The following is a 17,662-nucleotide window of genomic DNA, read 5'->3' on the forward strand; positions in this document are numbered from 1 at the left end:
AGTCTATACGGCTCGCTTAGTGACACTCGTGGAACCCACTCCATCACCGACTCCCAGATTTCATTCTCCATTGGGCCTAAATCTCTCTCCCACTTAGCTCTCGCTTTTAGAGGAAAATCCAACAAATATGCATGCAGTAGGTCTTTATAGAGGGTGGAAATGACTCCCCTTGTGGTCCCATCCCCACACACGTATTCCAAAACTATGTCCTCTTGTATCCTAATGCCATCGCCCCTGTTTTGAGCTCCAAAAGCGTGCCTCATCTGAGCATATTGATACTCCCCAGAGGGTCTCAGTCCAAACTCCCCCTGTAGCTGAGAAAAGGATTTTAACACTCGTTGTTGAATTATCTGAGCAACAAAATAAATTTCTTTAGCCTGCCACTCTGTCAGCACTCCCAGAGTCGTAAACTCTACCAAATTATTATTAAGCCATATCGGTGTAAATTTAGTCAATCCCGTAACCCCCCGAATCTGTCGGAGTCTGGTCCATAGTTTACGTATCAAAAACATAGTTGGATACAATTTCCCCAATGCTCCCAAGGAGCCATCCTCCAGACACTGCACCACCGGTCGTCGGTTTGTCACCCCCTCCATCAAGTGTTGTACCGCACTGGAGGACGCCTCCCGCGCCCAGCCCTTCAAATGCTGACTTTGGGCTGCAAGAAAATATAACTCAGGGTTGGGCAAAGCCAAACCCCCATCTTCCTTGGGTCGCTGAGGCGTCTCCAGGCTAATACGTGGGTATTGCCTCCCCCATATCAAGCTTCTAAAAAGAGCATTAATCTGCCGGAACTTCCCCCGTGGAATCCAAACTGGCGCGTTATGGAGGACGTAAAGTATTTTGGGCATCAGAACCATTTTAATAAGATTAACCCTACCCACCACCGATAGGTGTAACTTGTTCCACGCATCTACTTTTGCCTTAAGCGCGCCCATGAGAGGAGTCAAATTCCTATACAAAAACTCCGTAACTGGCATTGAGATCCATATTCCCAGGTATTTAAAAAGGGATGCCACCTTAAGCCGCCCTTCTCCCAATGGCTCATTCCCACTCTCTTCCACCCCATCCACATCAAAGAGGACCGATTTATCCCAGTTTATCCTCAACCCCGACAAGGCACCAAATTTCTCAATGACCTCGATGGCCCCTTTCAAGGCATCATCCGGGTCCGCCAGGAATAGTAAAATGTCGTCCACATATAGCGTTATCTTTTCCTCAACACTCCCATATCTAAACCCAGGGACCTCATCAGACTGTCGAATCTTGGCGGCCAGGGGCTCCACAGCCAGCGCAAACAGAAGGGGCGACAGTGGACATCCCTGCCTCGTACCTCTGGCCAACTTTATAGGCTGAGAAAGTTCCCCATTCACTCTGATTCTAGCTGTCGGTAATGAATATAGCAGTTGAATCCACGACACAAATTGCGGTCCAATACCCATACACTTCAACACCCGCCAGAGATATCCCCACTCCACACTGTCAAACGCCTTATGGGCATCCAAAGACGCAATAACCCTCCGGCCACAATTGTCAGACTTCAGCTGCAGATTCATATACAGCCTCCGCAGATTGACCGCTGTAGACCTGTCAGGCATAAAGCCGGACTGATCCGGATGTACAAGTTTAGTAATGACACTGGACAGACGGGAAGCTAACACCCTGGCCAAGAGCTTGACATCGATGGTTAACAGAGAGATTGGGCGATATGACTCAGGTTTCCCCAGATCCTTATCCTCCTTCGGAATAACCACTATAATAGCCTCCCTCATAGAGATACCCCTGGCATCCAGCCTCCTCCAGTACTAACTTTAATCTGGGAATCAACACTTCCCCCAAGCTTTTATAGATTTCGGCTGGTAACCCATCAACTCCAGGCGCCTTCCCATTGGCCATAGACTTCAGCGCCCGACTCAGTTCCTCCTCAGTGATAGGAGCATCGAGGCTCACCCTATCCTCCTAACTCAATTTCGGCAAACCCAGACTCTCCAAGAAAGTCTCTGTATCTCCGACTGACTCATTGACCCTGGAGGAATATAAGTCCGCGTAGAAGTCCGCAAAAACCTTTATAATTTCAGATGTTTCAGATATCTTGCTCCCACCATCAGAAACTAATGAGTGTACATATGAGGTACTTCGCTGAGCAGAAGCTACCACCGATAGCATGTGTCCCACTGTTTCTCCCTCCTGAAAATAAGTCACCCTTTGAAACTCCCGCTTCCTTTCAGCTTTACCCAGCAGAATCTTCTCCATATGAGTTTGCGCTGTTCTCAACCTTTTCCCTGCCTCGGAAGTTCCCAACACTACCATCTCGTCCTCTGCAGCCTTCAACTCCTCCACCGCCACTCTCTCTGCCTCCCTCGTCTTCCGCTTACACCTACTAATATCTCTAAATAGTAGCCCTCTCAGGTACGCCTTCATTGCATCCCAAACAGTTAGAGCATCTGTACTCCATCATTTAACCCCTTCATGACCCAGCCTATTTTGACCTTAAAGACATTGCCGTTTTTTGCAATTCTGACCAGTGTCCCTTTATGAGGTAATAACTCAGGAACGCTTCAACGGATCCTAGCGGTTCTGAGATTGTTTTTTCGTGACATATTGGGCTTCATGTTAGTGGTAACTTTAGGTCAATAAATTATGCGTTTATTTGTGATAAAAACGGAAATTTGGCGAAAATTTTGAAAATTTCGCAATTTTCACATTTTGAATTTTTATTCTGTTAAACCAGAGAGTTATGTGACACAACATAGTTAATAAATAACATTTCCCACATGTTTACTTTACATCAGCACAATTTTGGAAACAAAATTTTTTTTGCTAGGAAGTTATAAGGGTTAAAATTTGACCAGCGATTTCTCATTTTTACAACGAAATTTACAAAACCATTTTTTTTAGGGACCACCTCACATTTGAAGTCAGTTTGAGGGGTCTATATGGCTGAAAATACCCAAAAGTGACACCATTCTAAAACTGCACCCCTCAAGGTACTCAAAACCACATTCAAGAAGTTTATTAACCCTTCAGGTGCTTCACAGCAGCAGAAGCAACATGGAAGGAAAAAATGAACATTTAACTTTTTAGTCACAAAAATTATCTTTTAGCAACAATTTTTTTATTTTCCCAATGGTAAAAGGAGAAACTGAACCACGAAAGTTGTTGTCCAATTTGTCCGGAATACGCTGATACCTCATATGTGGGGGTAAACCACTGTTTGGGCGCACGGCAGGGCTTGGAAGGGAAGGAGCGCCATTTGACTTTTTGAATCAAAAATTGGCTCCACTCTTTAGCGGACACCATGTCACGTTTGGAGAGCCCCCGTGTGCCTAAAAATGGGAGCTCCCCCACAAGTGACCCCATTTTGGAAACTAGACGCCCCAAGGAACTTATCTAGATGCATAGTGAGCACTTTGAACCCCCAGGTGCTTCACAAATTGATCCGTAAAATGAAAAAGTCCTTTTTTTTTCACACAAAAATTTTTTAGCCTCAATTTTTTCATTTTTACATGGGCAACAGGATAAAATGGATCCTAAAATTTGTTGGGCAATTTCTCCTGAGTACACTGATACCTCATATGTGGGGGTAAACCACTGTTTGGGTACTCGGCAGGGCTCGGAAGGGAAGGCGCGCCATTAGACTTTTTGAATGGAAAATTAGCTCCAATTGTTAGCGGACACCATGTCGCGTTTGGAGAGCCCCTGTGTGCCTAAACATTGGAGCTCCCCCACAAGTGACCCCATTTTGGAAACTAGACCCCCCAAGAAACTTATCTAGATGCATATTGAGCACTTTAAACCCCCAGGTGCTTCACAGAAGTTTATAACGCAGAGCCATGAAAATAAAAAATAATTTTTCTTTCCTCAAAAATGATTTTCTAGCCTGGAATTTCCTATTTTGCCAAGGGTAATAGGAGAAATTGGACCCCAAATGTTGTTGTCCAGTTTGTCCTGAGTACGCTGATACCCCATATGTGGGGGGTAAACCACTGTTTGGGCGCACGGCAGGGCTCGGAAGGGAAGGCATGCCATTTGGCTTTTTAAATGGAAAATTAGCTCCAATCATTAGCGGACACCATGTCACGTTTGGAGAGCCCCTGTGTGCCTAAACATTGGAGATCCCCCAGAAATGACCCCATTTTGGAAACTAGTCCACCAAAGGAACTAATCTAGATGTGTGGTGAGGACTTTGAACCCCCAAGTGCTTCACAGAAGTTTATAACGCAGAGCCATGAAAATAAAAAAAAAAAAATTATTTTCTCAAAAATGATCTTTTAGCCTGCAATTTTTTATTTTCCCAAGGGTATCAGGAGAAATTTGACCCCAAAAGTTGTTGTCCAGTTTCTCCTGAGTACGCTGATACCCCATATGTGGGGGTAAACTACTGTTTGGGCACATGCCGGGGCTCGGAAGTGAAGTAGTGACGTTTTGAAATGCAGACTTTGAAGGAATGCTCTGTGGGCGTCACGTTGCGTTTGCAGAGCCCCTGATGTGGCTGAACAGTAGAAACCCCCCACAAGTGACCCCATTTTGGAAACTAGACCCCGAAAGGAACTTGTCTAGATGTGTGGTGAGCACTTTGAACCCCCAAGTGCTTCACAGAAGTTTACAACGCAGAGCCGTGAAAATAAAAAATCATTTTTCTTTCCTCAAAAATGATGTTTAGCAAGCATTTTTTTATTTTCACAAGGGTAACAGGAGAAATTGGACCCCAGTAATTGTTGCGCAGTTTGTCCTGAGTATTCTGGTACCCCATATGTGGGGGTAAACCACTGTTTGGGCACACGTCAGGGCTCGGAATTGAGGGAGCACCATTTGACTTTTTGAATACGAGATTGGCTGGAATCAATGGTGGCGCCATGTTGCGTTTGGAGACCCCTGATGTGCTTAAACAGTGGTAACCCCTCAATTCTACCTCCAACACTAACCCCCCACACCCCTAACCCTAATCCCAACTGTAGCCATAACCCTAATCACAACCCTAACCACAACCCTAATTCCAACCCTAACCCTAAGGCTATGTGCCCACGTTGCGGATTAGTGTGAGATTTTTCAGCATCATTTTTGAAAAATCCGCGGGTAAAAGGCGCTGCGTTTTACCTGCGGATTTTCCGCGGATTTCCAGTGGTTTTTGTGCGGATTTCACCTGCGGATTCCTATTGAGGAACAGGTGTAAAACGCTGCGGAATCCGCACAAAGAATTGACATGCTGCGGAAAATACAACGCAGCGTTTCCGCGCGGTATTTTCCACACCATGGGCACAGCGGATTTGGTTTTCCATGGTACTGTAAACCTGATGGAACACTGCTGCGAATCCGCAGCGGCCAATCCGCTGCGGATCCGCAGCCAAATCCGCACCGTGTGCACATAGCCTAATTCTAAAGGTATGTGCACACGCTGCGGAAAACGCTGCGGATCCGCAGCAGTTTCCCATGAGTTTACAGTTCAATGTAAACCTATGGGAAACAAAAATCGCTGTGCACATGCTGCGGAAAAACTGCACGGAAACGCAGCGGTTTACATTCCGCAGCATGTCACTACTTTGTGCGGATTCCGCAGCGGTTTTACAACTGCTCAAATAGAAAATCGCAGTTGTAAAACAGCAGTGAAATGCGCAGAAAAAACGCTGTAAATCCGCCATAAATCCGCAGCGGTTTAGCACTGCGGATTTATCAAATCCGCAGCGGAAAAATCCGCAGAGGACCAGAATACGTGTGCACATACCGAAACCCTAGCCCTAACCCTACCCCTAGCCCTAACCCTAGCCCTAACCCTAGCCCTAACCCTAGCCCTAACCCTAGCCCTAACCCTATTCTAACATTAGTGGAAAAAAAAAATTCTTTATTTTTTTTATTGTCCCTACCTATGGGGGTGACAAAGGGGGGGGTCATTTATTATTTTTTTTATTTTGATCACTGAGATTATATCTCAGTGATCAAAATACACTTTGGAACGAATCTGCCGGCCGGCAGATTCGGCGGGCGCACCGCGCATGCGCCCGCCATTTTGGAAGATGGCGGCGCCCGGGGAGAAGACGGACGGACCCCGGCAGGATCGGTAAGTATGATGGGGGGGGATCGGAGCATGGGGGGGTGAATTGGAGCGCAGGAGGGGTGGAACGGAGCACGGGGGGGTGGAACGGAGCACAGGGGGGTGTAACGGAGCACGGAGGGGGGTGGATCGGAGTGCAGGGGGGGTGATTGGAGCACGGGGAGGGTGATTGGAGCACGGGGGGAGCGGACAAGAGCACGGGGGAGCGGAGCACAGGACGGAGGGGAGCCGGAGCAGTGTACCGGACAGATCGGAGGGCTGGAGGGGCGATGGGTGGGGTGGGGGCACATTAGTGTTTCCAGCCATGGCCGATGATATTGCAGCATCGGCCATGGCTGGATTGTAATATTTCACCAGTTATAATAGGTTAAATATTACAAATCGCTCTGATTGGCAGTTTCACTTTCAACAGCCAATCAGAGCGATCGTAGCCACGGGGGGGTGAAGCCACCCCCCCTGGGCTAAACTACCACTCCCCCTGTCCCTGCAGATCGGGTGAAATGGGAGTTAACCCTTTCACCCGATCTGCAGGGACGCGATCTTTCCATGACGCCACATAGGCGTCACAGGTCGGATTGGCACCGACTTTCATGACGCCTACGTGGCGTCAAAGGTCGGGAAGGGGTTAAAGCAAAGAATTCCATCACCTCCTTCCCTATACCCTCCAAGTCAATACTATGTAACCAGTTAGGATGGATCTTCCATTCTCTCCCGCTTGCGGTCCGTGTCCCCAACAACCTAACCTCCACCTCAATTGGACTGTGATCCGAAAGGGCCCTCGGCAGATAACGCACCTCCCCCACCATTGTGTCCAACAGACGGTTACCCAGCGCCATATCAATTCTGGACAGCGTAGCATGAGCCGGTGAGTAGCACGAGTACCCTCTCTCCCCAACATGTCTAACTCTCCATAGATCATAGTAACATAGTTAGTAAGGCCGAAAAAAGACATTTGTCTATCCAGTTCAGCCTATATTCCATCATAATAAATCCCCAGATCTACGTCAATCATGCCTATTTCACGCACATAGGTACCAAATGTTGTAGTGTGCCCCCCCCGACCTGTTCTGGGTGTTCTTATTTTTATCCCAAAAATCGTCACAAATATTGTTCAAATCCCCAATAATTAAAAGTGGTAGCGGTCCCCATCGTTCCACCTTCTCCAACACCTCTCTAATCTTCTTGCTTGAATATGGAGGTGGAATATACATTGCCGCAACACACACCCTCACTCCATATAATATACACTGTATCACCACATACTGACCATCAGCATCCACGCATACCTTCACCTCTTCATACTGCACTCCCACCGGCACCAACACTGACACACCCCTTGAGTACGTCGAAAAGGTAGAGTGATACCCCTTCTGAATCCATCGTCTATTTAGTACGTCCACCTTCTCCCGTATCAAGTGTGTCTCCAGCAAGCATATCATAGAGGCCCGTTGATCCTTTGCATACTGCAAGCTCGCAGCTCGCCTAGACTTATCCGCCAGACCTCTCACATTCCAACTCAGTATCTTAAAGCAGTCCCCTATTATGTGACTCATCATCTTTAGTTATGTCATTACTCCCGCTTCTGAGCTGTCTAACTTCCCTCCCCTCCCTTACCCATACTCCCCCTCCCCCGCACTCCCCCCAATACTATACATTCTGCCTCTTATCAAGAGTGGGGCACCATCACCCATTGCGAACACTCTTGTTAACATAACCTTCTCCTTCCGCCTCCCGCTACCGTTTATAACAGAATTCGGTGCAATTCTTAGAAGAATAAAATATTTAAACATGTATTAAATTACAACTGCAAGGAAACTAAGTAAACTTTTAGTACGCTGCACACCCTTCCTCCCTCGTACTCCACCGCCATATCAGCACTCCCAGGACATTCCCTGAGTAATGCCCAGCTCCACCCTCAAACCTTCACATCGCAATTACCAATGTACTGTCAGTCAATCTCTTTTCCTTTTAACAGTGAAATACCCGCCGACCGGCCCACCCCGTATTTTCAATCTCCTTTCCCTTTAAGCCTTTTAGCATTGAGATCTATCCACTGGGTAGCGTCCTCCGGCGTCTGGAAAAAATGAATCTTATCCAACGCAACCACTCTGTCGTGCCGGAAACATCATGGAGTATTGCACTCCCAGTTCCCTCAGCCGTCTCTTGATACCCGTGAACATCATCCGTTGATTCTGTACCAGGGTTGAATAGTCAGGGTAGATAGCAATTCTTTGACCTCCAATTGTCAAATCCGTCATGTCTCTAGCCTTCCTCAGGATAATGTCTCTGTCTCTGTAATTTAGGATTTTGGCAAGCATGGTATGGGGACTTGCTCCAGGGACAGGTGGTTTCGGTGGGACCCTGTGGGCTCTCTCTACCGCAAATACTTTTGTCAGTGCTGCATCACCAAAGGTCTCAAGGAGCCAGCTTTCAATATACTCCGTGGGATTCCTCCCCTCAGTTTTTTCAGGGATACCCACTATACGGATGTTATTTCTTCTGGACCTATTCTCCAGATCCTCATTTTTTTGCAGCTAGCTCCGATATTGCTTGAGCAAACTTCTTCTCCGCTTTCTGCAGCTGCACTATATGATCTTCCGCAGTGCTCACTCTTTCCTCCACAGCCCCCACACGTTTGTCAATCTTCTGCAGGGCTGCATTTATCTGGGCTGTGTCGCCCTTGACCTCCTGTAGCTGCTGGGTCAGGGATTGTTTGCATGATGACACCAGTGCAAAAACGTCTCTAAGGGTGGGCTCTGCTCCTGGCACCGTATCCTCAGATCCCCCTACTACCACCGCCATGCTGCTATCCCTGCTCCCCTGCTGTACCTCTTGCTCTTCTGCTGGGCTTTCCTCCTCCTCTTCTGTGTCAGCTCCGGCTTCCTCCTCTACTTTCTCTGCGGCCTCCACTCTAGCAAACTGCTGGAGCTTTGCCACCACCGCCATTCGCTTCTGGCATGCAGCGTTCTCCTTTTCCGCCTTCTCCCTGGCGTCGGCGCCATCTTGGCCGGTCCCTGCCTCGCTGGCTCCGGCGTCTCTTTGCCTCCTCCTGGTCATGTTCGCTGACCCCGGGGCCGCCGCTGTACACCGCCACACTCCCGGAACTCTCCTACAGCCGGTAAGCACCGCAAATCGCCGCTCAGCTGCAGCTTATAAGGATAATAGTAACATAGTAACATAGTAACATAGTTAGTAAGGCCGAAAAAAGACATTTGTCCATCCAGTTCAGCCTATATTCCATCATAATAAATCCCCAGATCTACGTCCTTCTACAGAACCTAATTGTATGATACAATATTGTTCTGCTCCAGGAAGACATCCAGGCCTCTCTTGAACCCCTCGACTGAGTTCGCCATCACCACCTCCTCAGGCAAGCAATTCCAGATTCTCGCTGCCCTAACAGTAAAGAATCCTCTGCAAGATTAGCAGCGGGAGCGCTCTGCCGTGCGTCCGCTCATATGGACATTCAGGCCACGCCCCGAGGAGGACAATTTTATATTACAGGATGATTTATGTAAACTAGAAGCTTGGGCTGATAAATGGCAAATGTGCTTTAATGGGGATAAATGTAAGGTCATGCACTTGGGTAGAAGTAATAAGATGTATAACTATGCGCTTAATTCTAAAACTCTGGGCAAAACCGTCAATGAAAAAGACCTGGGTGTATGGGTGGATGACAAACTCATATTCAGTTGCCAGTGTCAGGCAGCTGCTACAAAGGCAAATAAAATAATGGGATGCATTAAAAGAGGCATAGATGCTCATGAGGAGAACATAATTTTACCTCTATACAAGTCACTAGTTCGACCACACTTAGAATACTGTGCACAGTTCTGGTCTCCGGTGTATAAGAAAGACATAGCTGAACTAGAGCGGGTGCAGAGAAGAGCGACCAAGGTTATTAGAGGACTGGGGGGTCTGCAATACCAAGATAGGTTATTGCACTTGGGGCTATTTAGTTTGGAAAAATGAAGACTAAGGGGCGATCTTATTTTAATGTATAAATATATGAGGGGACAGTACAAAGACCTTTCTAATGATCTTTTTAATCATAGACCTGAAACAGGGACAAGGGCGCATCCTCTGCGTTTGGAGGAAAAAAGGTTTAAGCATAATAACAGACGCGGGTTCTTTACTGTAAGAGCAGTGAGACTATGGAACTCTCTGCCGTATGATGTTGTAATGAGTGATTCATTACTTAAATTTAAGAGGGGACTGGATAGCTTTATGGAAAAGTATAATGTTACAGGGTATATACACTAGATTCCTTGATAGGGCGTTGATCCAGGGAACTAGTCTAATTGCTGTATGTGGAGTCGGGAAGGAATTTTTTTCCTCAATGTGGAGCTTACTCTTTGCCACATGGGTTTTTTTTTGCCTTCCTCTGGATCAACATGTTAGGGCATGTTAGGTTAGGCTATGGGTTGAACTAGATGGACTTATAGTCTTCCTTCAACCTTAATAACTATGTAACATCACCATAAATGAGTTTAAATGACAAACAAAAAAATTCTAACCTTATCACTCCTAAACTCTTTGTGCATAATAATTTGTAACACAGTGTATGTATGTTTTCCAACAGAGGGTGTTAATAATCTAATTAAATCGGTAAGAGACACAATGGGTCTATCAAAATCCAAAGAACCCCAGACTCCGCAAGAAGTTATGCTTGCGGGTCTCTCCCAGCGGAAAGGTCGTGTGTTCCCAGTAATTCAGACAATTAAAGATCTGGTTAAAAGAGAGTGGAACAAACAGGGGCAAAAAGGGTTAGTGCCCATAGCTTGTAAAAGACACTACCTGTTTGAGGACGAGCACCTAGCGACTTGGGCTAAAATACCTAAGGTGGATGCTGCGGTAGCCTCTACTTCTCGCCGCTCCTCCTTGCCTGTAGAGGATGCAGGGACACTTTCTGATCCAATGGATCGGACATCGGATGCTCTTCTAAAAAAAAATCCTGGGAAGCATGCATTACTGCATTTAAGCCAGCAATTTCAGCCACATGTACGGGCAGATCTATGCTATTTTGGCTAGATCAGCTGGACCAGAATATAAAGAATGGAATGTCAAGAGAGAAATTACGCCCTACTATTCCCTTGATTAAAGGTGCTGCGGCTTTTGTCAGATGCCTCTATAGACTCTGGCAGCCAGGAAAGCTAATCTAACTAATACAGCTCGTAGAGCGTTATGGTTAAAGAACTGGAAAGGTGATGCCCAATCCAGGTCTAAGCTTTGTGCGATACCCTGTCAGGGTGAGTACCTTTTTGGAACTATGCTTGATATCATCCTGACTAAAGCAGGTGAGCGGAAAAAAGGGTTTCCTAATCCTTTCATTCCCTCTTACAGAAGGGCATTCAGGAAGCCGGCATTTGGCAGGAGAAAGGACATTAATGATCGCTGGAATAACAGAGAATTCAGACAGAAGGGGAACCTATTTAACAGACGCCCCTTCAAACATGCTGATAGATCCCGCTAGTTCTTTCCTGCCAGTAGGGGGTAGATTACTACATATTAGTCATCAATGGAGGAAGATAACTGCTAATTCCTGGGCCATTAATATCGTGTCATCCGGCCTTACCTTAGACCTTTTCCGGAACACTCTGGATTCTTTCCTTTTGACTTCCTTAAATTCCCAGCCACATCTGGAGGCATTAGTTAGAAATTAAGTCTCTCCTGGCTAAACGAGTATTAATAGAAGTGCCGAGGGCTCAAAGAGGGAAGGGATTTTACTCTCCCTTGTTTCTGATTCCCAAACTTGACGGTTCATTCAGGACTATAATAAATTTAAGAAAATTAAATACCTTTTTAAAATCTAAGACCTTTAAACGTTCAGCTATTAAAAACTTTCCCCCATGGAATCTTCTTCCTATAGTTATCAGAAAGATAAAGGAGGAAGGGGCAAGAGTAATGTTGATAGCTCCATTTTGGCCCAAAAGGCCATGGTTTTCATGGCTAAGGGCAATGTCCATTTCCAACCCTTGGATTCTTCCACAAAACTGTCACAGGAGACCTTCTTTCACCGTCAGGTCAAGGGTATGAACTTGACAGCTTGGAATTTGAGAGGCAATTATTGAAACTTAGGGGATTCTCTGAAGGTTTAATAAATACCCTCATGAAAAGTAGAAAACCATCCACTACAAAAATTTACGCTAAGGTCTAGAGGAAATTTCCTGAGTTTCACACAGCACAGGTTTCTACAGACATACCTATATCTCCCATATTGGAGTTTCTGCAGAGAGGGCTTGAATTAGGTCTCTCTAAACACTCTGAAAGTTCAGATTCAGCTCTAGGAGCGCTCTTTAATTATGACCTTGCAGGTAATAGATGGGTTTGTCGTTTTATATCTGCATGTCAACAATCAAAGCCGATCCATATACCACAGGGCCCACCATGGATCTAAATTTAGTTCTGGACGCGTTAACCGAAAGCCCTTTTGAGCCTCTTCATATAGCCTCAGTGAAATATCTTGTTAAAGACAATATTTTTAGTAGCCTTGGTATCTGCTAGGAGAGTGAGCGATCTCCAAGCTTTGTCAATAGATCCTCCGTTTTTATCAATAAGACCTGATAGGACGGGTCCGTCTTTAAAATTATTCCATCTTCCCAAAGTCGCTACTAAATTTCATAGGTTTATAAGCACAGTCCAATATAGTAGAGGGATATAACCTCAAATATATAACATCTACACCTCCCTAAAACAAATTGTTTAGGGCAAAAGAGGATCCATTCCAAATAGATTTTTTTTTTTTTAAATAACCAAAGTTTTATTTCCAATAATATTTTAAAATATTAAAAATTCAAGTAGGATTAACAAAAAGTGACAAGTTCAAGTCAATATATCAGATGTCATTGCTCCAAGTGGATTTTAAGCTCATAAACATAGTACAAACGATATCATTTTGTAGTCCATTTCAAAATTTATAGGTCCAACAGTAATCCCTGTAAAGTGCAAACAGTAACGAGAGTTGTAGTGCTGGAACCATATGTTAAAGTAAAGAGAATGTATTCTCTGCTAAGACAGAAGTAAAAGTAGAGTACTTATATATACTTACATAAACTGCCTATGAGCTTGATGTGCAAAAGTCTTGATTAAATGTCACCACCCCGACGACGCCGTTTCGCCATATGCTTCTTCAAAAACGGGGCGATACTAACTAGCAGGGCTGCCTTCATTTTATAGACCGATGATAGATGTCATTGGTGGTCAGTGTTTATTCGGCGCATGTCCGTTGGACGCTGCATCCCTTATTAAAAAGACTTCCGAGTCAAGCCGCGCTGGAGCGCAGTGTGGAACACAAGCGGACCATAGTGCGCAGGATCGGACGTCTCGAACAGCTGAACTGACATGCGCACCATCTGACCCACAAAGAATATACCTATACATATACCGTGGCGATGTTTGCAGTGGGTATGGCCAAAGATTACGGACTCACTGAGAACTATATGGCTAAACTGTTGTACACATCTTCTGACCCACAATAAATGTATATATACCGTAGCGATGTATGCAGGGGGCGTGGCCAAAAAAACACGATCTCACTAGGAGATATGTATTAGCGGAATAGGTGAAAAAGAGGGAGAGCACTATAAAAAGATATGTGCAAATATATCTATGGCATAGTGTAATACCTATATATTATGGGAAACATAACCCGCAATAAATATAATAATGTGTGCAGGGGGTCTGGCCATACTATGGTCACATTAAAGAATATGCACAGATAAAAAGAACAGAGAAAGCAAAAATATAATCCTACTAGATGGTGGCCCGATTCTAACGCATCGGGTATTCTAGACTATGCATGTCCTCGTAGTATATTGCCCAGCGACGTAGTATTATTATTATTATTATTATTTATTATTATAGCGCCATTTATTCCATGGCGCTTTACATGTGAGGAGGGGTATACATAATAAAACAAGTACAATAATCTTGAAAAATACAAGTCACAACTGGTACAGGAGGAGAGAGGACCCTGCCCGCGAGGGCTCACAATCTACAAGGGATGGGTGAGGATACAGTAGGTGAGGGTAGAGCTGGCCGTGCAGCGGTTTGGTCAATCGGTGGTTACTGCAGGTTGTAGGCTTGTCGGAAGAGGTGGGTCTTCAGGTTCTTTTTGAAGGTTTCGATGGTAGGCGAGAGTCTGATATGTTGTGGTAGAGCATTCCAGAGTAGGGGGGATGCACGAGAGAAATCTTGTATGCGATTGTGGGAAGAGGAGATAATAGGGGAGTAGAGAAGGAGATCTTGTGAGGATCGGAGGTTGCGTGCAGGAAAGTACCGGGAGACGAGGTCACAGATGTATGGAGGAGACAGGTTGTGGATGGCTTTATAAAGTATAGTATACAGTACAGAGCCACGTAGTATATTGCCCAGTCACGTAGTATATTGCCCAGCTACGTAGTATATTGCCCAGCCACGTAGTATATTGCCCAGCCACGTAGTATATTGCCCAGCCACGTAGTATATTGCCCAGCCACGTAGTATATTGCCCAGCCACGTAGTATATTGCCCAGCCATGTATGTCACAGGTTAAAAAATAAACATATACTCACCTTCCGATCCGAGGGCCCCTTGTAGTTCTGTCGCCAGCTTCCGGTCCCAGGGTGTGATGACGTCGCGGTCACATGACCGTGACGTCATGGCAGGTCCTTCTCACGTAGGCGCGCAGGACCTGTGATGACGTCGCGGTCACATGACCGTGACGTCATGGAAGGTCCTTGTCGCATACCATCCTTAGCACCGGAGCGTCGCGAGGAGCAGGAAAGGCGCCGGAGGGTGAGTATATGATGATTTTTTTTATTTTTTTTATTTTTAACATTAGATCTTTTTACTATTGATGCTGCATAGGCATCAATAGTAAAAACTTGGTCACACAGGGTTAATAGCGGCGGTAACTGATTGAGTTACCCGCAGCATAACTCGGTCCGTTACCGCTGGCATTAACCCTGTGTGAGCGGTGACTGCGGGGAGTATGGAGCGGGCGCCGACTGCAGGGGAGTAGGGAGGGACTAATCGGACAGTGGCCGTCGCTGATTGGTCGCGGCAGCCATGACAGGCAGCTGGCGAGACCAATCAGCGACTTGGATTCCATGACAGACAGAGGCAGCGATCAATGAATATCCGTGACAGACAGGAGGACAGACAGAAAGACGGAAGTGACCCTTAGACAATTATATAGTAGATGTGCAAGTGTTAAAATGTAAGTATAGAACAGAAATATATTGCAGTGAAAGAAATATATATAAATCATGTATACTAATGACTAACATATACACAGACATAGTGTATGAATCCAACTACTAATCCCTGTAAACTAGGGCATATAAGCATACAAGTGTGATTAAATACATAAAGAAAAGTGACATATATATATATATATATATACCACTATCAATTATTATGTGAACATCATTAAATGGTGATACTAAAGTCTGTTTATATTCTCCAAGCCCAAATAGTCATTCTCTCTCCTTGCTTCTTCAATGTTCTTGTATAGAACACTCCATCCGAACCCATCAAACCAACATAAAAGAAAGAACTCCAATGATAGCCGAACCCCATAAGGCAGCACCAACCAGATAGACAACAAGAAAAACTGCAAACAAAATAAATTAAGAATACACAATAAAATGCATAAAATCACAATCACTAAAACATGATTGTAAAGGAAGTTAAAGAAAATTAGAGAAAAGCACCGAAACCCAGATTTTCATTCAAGCCTTGAGGTGCTAGGGTGCCCAGTCTATAAATCCATTTACTCTCAGTTTTAGCAAGAATTTTCCCCAAATCCCCACCCCGCACTCCCAAGTCAATCTGGTCAATAGCCTTAATTTTAAGGCCTGATGGATTACTCCCGTGATAAAACTTAAAGTGCTTGGGCAAAGTCTTTAAACTACTCACGTCAGTGATGGAAAGAGATTTTTCAATGTCACTTATGTATTCACATGTTCAAATTTTGAGTTCTTGTTGTTAGTCCTATGGAGACCTTTCCACAAGGGCATTCAGCATGGTAAATAACCCCTTTTGAGGAGCATTTCAAAGTTTTGCAGATATCAAAAATTCTTGTCCCATAATTTTTAAAGGTTTTACTCTTCACCAAATTGCGGCATGCTTTACACATTCCACATGGGAGAAAGCCATATTCAGAATTTCTTAGATGGGGACGAGAACAGGATGGGTCATAGTGACTATGTACCAGGGAATCTCTCAAATTAGTTGCTCATCTTCGTCTTAAGACAATATAAGGTGTCACAGGTCAAATTTTCTTTAAGATGGGGTCCATCAACAGTATATTCCAATGCTTATTGATTATTTGAGTAAGATCATTCCATTGTTTGTTATAGTCCGTTATAAAATCGCACTTGTCCAGATTCTTCTCGATCTGCCTGCGTCTTTTTCTTACCATATAATGCTCCCTAGGAGTATTAAATGCCTACCTAAAGCCCTTTTTAAGTTGCCTCCTACTGTATCCACGATCAAGGAAGCGTCTGGACATATCTTGGGCCTGTTCTATGAAGGCATCATCTCCTGAGCATATTTTTCTCATTCTCATAAACTGACCTACCGGAATCCCATCTATCGTGGGTTTCTGGTGAGATGAAGTCGCATGAGGTCAAAAATACTCTGTTGTAAAAAATCACAGTAATAAGCAAGTGCTAGTCAAAAGATGGAAAAAAATAGGGTATCTAGTTGATACGTTTTTTTGCAAAAAAAATGTATACTAAGCTGCTCCACCAATCGTCAAGGTATACCCATATAGAGCAGTCCTATCTAATGTATATAATCCCTTTCTGATGTATTTAAAACCTGATTATCTGTATAGTACCTGTATAAGCAGGGTTCAGAGAAGGAATATCCATGTGGACATGCAGGATGGAACAGCTTTAATGCAAATGACCCACAAAGGAGTGATGGACTCCCCAGTCTTGTAGAAACAAGAGAACAATTATAGAACCAGAAACACATGGGCTACTTGCACATTGAACAAGTCTGTAGGAACTTGTTCACAATATCAAGAAACTTGAAAACAAATTTTTTTTGCAAAAAAACGTATCAACTAAATACCCTGCTTTTTTCCATCTTTTGACTAGCACTTGCTTATTACGGTGATTTTTTACAACAGAGTATTTTTGACCTCACTGTGCTCTTTTGTGTTTTCAAGTTTCTTGATGGTGTGAACAGGTTCCTACAGACTTGTTCAATGTGTAAGTAGCCCATGTGTTTCTGGTTCTAAAAGTATTACTGGCGGTCTAAGGCTCAGGATTTATTAAAGCAAGGAACGTCCCGCACGTTTGATAATTTTAAAGACAATAAGGAAATTGCATTACAATATAAGAAAGCTGTACATAAAAAAAATTAAACTTTGGTGGAACAAAGCTACACTAGAAAAATATCCAGAACAGAAGATCATTCCCAGAGGTTTGAGTCCAGGTATACCCTTCTTTTGACTTGGAAGATAAGGAACTTATTACCAGATGGAAGATGGCAGTAACAAACTGTTCCCTTGAATTTATAAAGATTATAGTGGAAAAAAATACGGTATCATTGATAAAAATGGATAAAGAGATTGAGGAAATTCAAGCCAACCTCAAAAAATCTTACAGTGGAACTTAT

Source organism: Ranitomeya imitator, chromosome 9 (assembly GCF_032444005.1).
Source record: "Ranitomeya imitator isolate aRanImi1 chromosome 9, aRanImi1.pri, whole genome shotgun sequence".
Lineage (NCBI taxonomy): Eukaryota > Metazoa > Chordata > Amphibia > Anura > Dendrobatidae > Ranitomeya > Ranitomeya imitator.